This window comes from Monodon monoceros, unplaced genomic scaffold (genome assembly GCF_005190385.1).
Source record: "Monodon monoceros isolate NGI ecotype Baffin Bay Population unplaced genomic scaffold, NGI_Narwhal_1 Super_Scaffold_3, whole genome shotgun sequence".
Taxonomy (NCBI): domain Eukaryota; kingdom Metazoa; phylum Chordata; class Mammalia; order Artiodactyla; family Monodontidae; genus Monodon; species Monodon monoceros.
Window position 1 is genome coordinate 1,743,574 of NW_021703780.1, and position 6,793 is coordinate 1,750,366.

The following is a 6,793-nucleotide window of genomic DNA, read 5'->3' on the forward strand; positions in this document are numbered from 1 at the left end:
CTCGCCCTCAGCCTGCCAGGGCCACCGGCATCCCCGCATCCTCCCTAGAGGAGGTGCGGGGATGGGCACACGTGAGCCCGGAGCAGGCTCAGCCCCTGCCCAGTTTCGGTGGTCTGGGGACCCACACCGCTGCCTCGGGCTCCAGAGGAAAAGTACCACAAACAAGCCCTGTGTTTTATAAACTGAGCAGCTTCCCTCCGGCTTTGATCTGTTCTCAGTTGGCACAGTGACGGGCACGGTGATGGCCAGGGTTCAGGACGGCATTGAGGACGGCTGCTCCCCCGGGGCCATGCAGCGGCCTCCATCCAGCGGGCCCGGCTTTGCTGCCCCACGTCTGCCCGGAGCCCTCCCACCCTCTGGTCTGGAATCTCACTCGTGTGCTTCTGTCTGCCCGTCCTTCCGTCTGTCCGGAGTCCCCGGTGCAGCTCTGCTTTGGTGTGCCAGCTGTGGTCTGAGAGGTTAGGGAAGGAGGCTGCGGGGCCGGGGGTGGACATCACCACCCTGAAGCCTCAGAGATTTTGTGTCGTGTTTTCTCCACTTGCAACATGAGGTTCCAGAAAAGTGCCATCAGTGCTGACTAATGACAAAAGTTACAATCCATGGAGGGTCCACGAAACAACGAGCAACATACAGTCGCCCCTCAGTGTTTGCAGGGGAAATAAATGGGTTCCAGGACCCCCGTGCATATCAAAATCCGGGGTGCTCAAGTCCCTTGCATAAAATGGCGAAGCGTTTGCATACAACGTATGCACATCCTCCCGTATACTTCAAATGATCCCTAGATGACCTATAACACCTAATACAATGTAAATGCAATGTAGGTTGTTGTAAATACAATGTAAATGCCGTGTAAACACTTGCCAGTCTGTGGGAAATTCACGTTTTGCTTTTCAGAACTTTCTGGAATTTTTTTCACGTCTTTTCCATCCATAATTGGTAGAGTCTGTGGCTACAGAGCTCATGGGTATGGAGGGTTTAATGTGTATTTACCACTCGTTTAATCCTCACAAAGGGAGGTGAAGAAACTCCGGCTCAAAGAAGCCACGTGACTTCCTCGGGGGTCGCATCCGCTGGCGAGGGGCGGAGCTGAGGCGGACGCCCGTGTGCGCTGATGGTGGTGGCCAGCGTGAGACAGGCCTCCGCATCTGTGCTGGGGCAGGGTGGTGGCCAGAGCACTGGCCCAGGCCCACCCCTTCCAGTGTGTGTAGCAGGCTCCTGGGGTCCCAGGGGACAGAGCAGCTAAGCCCAGGGTCAGGGTGGGGGGACCATGTTCCCACATCCAGGACAGGTACTGCAGACCTGCTGGCAGCAGGGCCGTCCTGGCATCTCCCCGCAACACTCCTCCTGGGAATCAATTCAATCAAGACCCCAACTGGTGATGGACCTGCTCCTGGCACATCAGACAGACCCTCCCCTCCTCAACCCACATCCAGGGTCCCTTATGAAAACCTGACAGCCTGCGGGCCTTTCCCATCGATCTGGACTTGGGAGCAGAAACTACAGCAAAAGGGATCTTCCCCCAGTAGATTTTTAAGAATAAAGAGAGAGGAAAATTAAGTCAGACGTTTAGGGGAAAGAGATCCTTTCTTTTACAGCAGCAACGCTCAGAGTCTAAATAGCCACCTGCCTGCGGTCAGTGTCCTGCCCCTTTGAAGCCCTTCAGCCTCCTTCCAGGCCCTTTGATCTCACGCCCCCTTTCCTCTCCCGCCCCGGCTGCTCCTTCTAGATGTTTCTCCCGCGGAATCTCTTTTTTTTTTTTTTTTTTAAAGAATATGTTGGGGGTAGGAGTTTATTAATTTATTTATTTTTGCTCTGTTGGGTCTTCGTTTCTGTGCGAGGGCTTTCTCTAGTTGCCACAAGCGGGGGCCACTCTTCATCGCGGTGCGCGGGCCTCTCACTATCGCGGCCTCTCTTGTTGCGGAGCGCAGGCTCCAGACGCGCAGGCTCAGTAGTTGTGGCTCACGGGCCTAGTTGCTCTGCGGCATGTGGGATCCTCCCAGACCAGGGCTCGAACCCGTGTCCCCTGTATTGGCAGGCGGACTCCCAACCACTGCGCCACCAGGGAAGCCCTCCCGCGGCATCTCTTAATCGTCGGCTTGTTCAGCAGCCGCATCCAGCCGTAAAGGCTGTTGATGTCAGTAGCGCCCCCGCGTCTCTGAAACCTCCCAGCTCTCCACTCCCAGCCTCTCCCAGGTGAGAGTTCCTGGCCTCTCTCACCTGGACTCCGGTCGTGGCTCACGGCCCAGGGCGGGGTCCTCGGCTGAAGTTCTGGTCACCTGACACTAAGGACACTGCACACACACGAGGGTCGGGGCCGCTTCCGGAGCTCCTTGCTCAGGGCTCAGCCGAACCTGCCCCTCCTGCCCCCGCCCCCAACAGGTGCCAGGCCTGGCGCAGAAGCTGCTCTGGGCGAGTGGTCAGCATCGGCCTGTGGGACGCCCGGGGGCGGAGCCTAGAGCTGGGGCCACATTCGGGGCTGGGCTTCAGCTGTGGGAGCCGCGAGCCCCTGGCTGCTCCGTGACACCACAGGAGGGGCGAGGCCGTGGCAATTGGGGGCAGGCGAGAGAGGAGGAAGGGGAGGAGGGGCTGGAGGACAGAGCATCTGGGGACACGACCCACAGGGGAGCAAGGGAAGGGCGGGGCGGCAGCCGGAGGTGATGGATAGGACAGCCACGGCGCCCAGAGGTGCCGGGGGCGGGGGTCTGCCAGGGAGGGCCTGCAGGGGAAGGGCCTGCCGGGGGCAGCGGGGGCTCCGGGGTCCGCAGGGGCCGAGTGGGTGTGGGCGGGAGGGGCTGGTGGCCTGACGGCAGGGGGGAGGGGCCATCAGGTCCCTGCTAGTCGCGTGGAGCTCGCGGTTCAAGCACACGGTTCGGGGAAGAGGGTGGGTGTGGGAGGACAGGGGACAGAAGATGCCCAGCGAGCCGCTGGAACGGGGACAGGGCCGGGCTGCCTCTGAGCGGCCCCCTCACGCCGAGGGCGCTGAGCGAGTCTGTGCGGACCCCCTTGGCCCCCAGCCCCCTAGCAGGTCCCTGGGTGGCGGCCGCGAGGCCAGGGCCAGTCCCCCGTCCACGTGTGCCCATGTTCATCCATCCACAGAGAGTCAGCGCATGTGCTGGCCCAACCTCAGCCCCCAGGGCTAACGTTCCAGCCAGGGTGCTCCGTCCAAGGACCAGCCAGAGGCAGCACAGTCACCCCACGTGGCTGCAACACTGGAAAGCCAATGGCCGGCACTGAAATTAATCCGATTAGGAAAGGTCTACGCCGAGTCCCCAGGTGACCATGACAATCTCCCGACGTCAGGAAGGGCTCCAGGCCGGCTGAGCCTATCCCGCTCATAGTGACATACGAGTGCTGAGTCTCCCCGGCGGCTGCTGAAATGCTCCATCCACCTACACAGAATTTACAAGGTCATTAGGAGCGAGCTGCATGTGAACCGAAGTGACATTTGGTGGTCTTGGGAATGGACTTGGAAAACAGAGGAATCTCTGTGTTGTCCTTTGCACGCAATACTGCCCAGCGTTTACTGCGTAGATATCAGCCAGGAGAGGCCTGTTTGCCCCCAACCATGCTGTGGGGCGGCTCCTTTAGTCTCCATTTAGGGGAGTGGAGTTGAGATGCAAACCCAGGTGGACCTGATTCTAGATCCAGATCCTCTCGGGGAGACGGTGTGAACGACAAACCCTGCACAGCTCTGCCTGTGACAGGAATGTGGGAAAAGGGAGCCTCCCCCCACATACTCAGCCCCTGGCATCCTCCATCCCGATACCGTGCTCCTGGAGCTGCAGCTACGGCCAGTGACGCCCCCCGTGAAGCTTTTGGACGTTGCTGCTAACGTAGGGATTACGGGGAACAAGGGGTCGGATGCTGGCCAAGCCACCTGCTGGCTGCACCACTGACCCTGTTGGGCAGATTATTTTGCTGCTGTCCCTCATCCGATGAAACAGGGGCATCGAGGTGGTCGGGAGGGTTCGATGCGGACGAAGTGATGGGCAGGTGCCCAGTTGAGGAGGCATGCCATAAATGTCCATCAGGTTTTTTTAGAATAATCTCTTTCAAATCCTGTTCTCTTCACTACGTAATTCGGACTTCACAGAAAGACATTTCAAGCTAATATTCCTATTTGGATGACGGTAGTTTCTCCCAGTACGAGAGCCTCATTGGCCCTGCAGCCACGTAAATTAACTCCTATTAAAATCTGGTAAATACAGTGAGAGAACTGGACAGATTCAGAAAGTTCTAACTCAGATCACAACCAGCCATCGCCCTTGGGCCTCTTGCTTCCCCTCTGCAGCCGAACCATACGAACGAGGACGGGGGTGAAACCACCGAGCCTCACAGCACTGAAATCCGAATTCTCCGCAGCGTCAGGACGCGCAGACTGTTTGGCACTGTGTTTGTGAAGAAGAGACAGTTGAGAAAGCAGAGAATGCACACAGGAGAGATTGCCTACATCAAGAGTACACTGTTTTTAAAAATAAACAAAATCCTGTAATTAGACATTGAAAACAGTGACTAAATCACTAAAAACAACGGCAGACCACAGGAATGCGTCTGTGGAACTCATCGTCGAGTATCATGCCCACATCCAGCGATGCCCCGGGGCCAGCGAGGTTGGCTGCGGGTGTGAACAGGCGTCCAGCTTCTTCCCGAAACTCACGCTGGGGAACAAAATACACTGAACCTTCAGATGCAGCAGTGTGTTCCCAACTCTGTGGTCGGGTCACCATGTTAGCAACTGGAGTCGAACAGCAAAAATCACAAATCAGAGAAATCAGCAAAAAGGCAAATCAGAGCCTGTTAGCTCGACGCAAGCTGGTGGTTAAGCATTTACCAGCACTCCTTATAGATGTTTAATTTGGTCCAACTAAACCACAAAATTTCAAGCCAAAAACTAGAATCTATCTTGAATTGGTCTTCTTATTAACGGGACTCTTTACAGAGACAGACCATTAAAGTGAAATAGTATTTATTCTGCTTTTTAAAAAAAATATATGTATATATGTGCCTGTGTATATTTGAAATTAATAAATATTTTTATGGGAGAAGAGTGGCCTGGTCCAAAGTGAGAGGAACCAGGATAAATAAATAAGTGATGTTTACTTCAGAGCATCTTCCTTATTGTATTCATTGCCTGGCCTTATGGTTAAATCTCCAAATTTCTCTTTATTTAGTGATCGATTCATTTTCTTTCTTTCCTTCTTTCTTTCTCACTCATTCCCCTCCTTGCTCTGGTAAGGATTTATGATGAGATCTGCATGTTAAATTGTTACAAATTGATGTACAAGGCTAGCCTTTAAAGGTGGACAGAATCCATGAGTGAAGGGACAGCAGAAGCAGACAGAGATGTTAGGGGAAGGCAAGCAAGATGAAAACAGGGGTCACAATATTCATACAAAAAGATGTCATTTAAAGGTATATAAAGATTTCTCTAAATCGTTAAGATAAAAAATATATAATAGTTCCAAACATGTATTCACCAAAAAAACAATTACAGCAGAATTTGTTAATACACTCCTTTCAGAATTAGATCTAACAGAAAAACGGAAGTTAGGATATTCTGATCATAATCCAATAAAATTAGAAAAATATAATAAAAAAGCTTTCTTAGAAACTAAAGTATATCTTTCTAAATAATCCATTTCATAATATTGAAAATCAAATTTTAAGTTAAATCTATCTCAAAAGCAATCAAAAAAATACTTTATACCAAAACAGATGCAGCTAAAGCAGTACTAACTGCTCTATCTTAAGATATTAGGGGGAAAAAAGTGTAAGAAAAAATTAGTAGGAAGAATCAGTAAAGATATAAGCTGGAATTAAGAAGAATAAGAAAAAAAAGTAGAAAAGATAAATAAATCTTAAAGCTGATTACTTGGAAAGACCATTAAAATAGATAATGTCTTCATGGGCCTGATTAAGAAAAAGAAAAATAAAAGAAATATACAAAACTAGGGAAGAAAGAATACAGATACAAAAGGAATTATAAGAATAAAAAGTAAATAGTATGTGTAACTCTGGGGCAATGAAGTTAAAATCTAGGGAAAATTTACTGATTTTTCTAACAAATAGAAAAAGGCAAAATTTCCCCATGAAGAAGAAAAAAATGTGAGTATACTATAGGAGAGACTCAAAGAGTGATTAAAGATGTACCATCAAAAAAGATCCCAGGGCAGCTGGTTTCAGAGCTGAGTCTTGTCTAGTATTTCTGTAAGGTGAATATTAATGTCGTATATATTTGCCTATGGCATATAAAGAGATGAAAATTTTCCTAATTCACTCTCTAAAGCTAGTCTATCCTTAATAACAAAGCTTGATAAGATTATCACAGTACTCCCAAAACCCTATAGAAAAATATTATTTATGAATTTAAAGTTCTGAATAAAAGATTAATGAATGAGATTTGAAGTGTCTCAAAAGAATAGAACAGAATATGATCAAATCAGCTTTAACCCAAGAATGAACATGTATTTACTATTTGGAAACAGCAACATCACACAAGCACACCGCTGATGCTGAAGAAAGAGGCCTTTTGTAAAAATTCAACGGCTGCTCTACCAACACTTCAGTTAAGTGGTAATAGAAATTGAATATATGCTGTATAATAGAGGACCAAAATACAACAAACCTCCTTGTAAATGAAGACGCTCTAAGTCACCTGCACTAAAATCAGGAAGAAGCAGGGATACCCACTCCCACCGGGACTATTCAGTGCGGCTTTAGCCATCTGGCAAATGAAATGAGAAAAGAAAAGAGCCCATATAAGCCTTGGGAGAGTGAAGGCAAACTTCTTTCC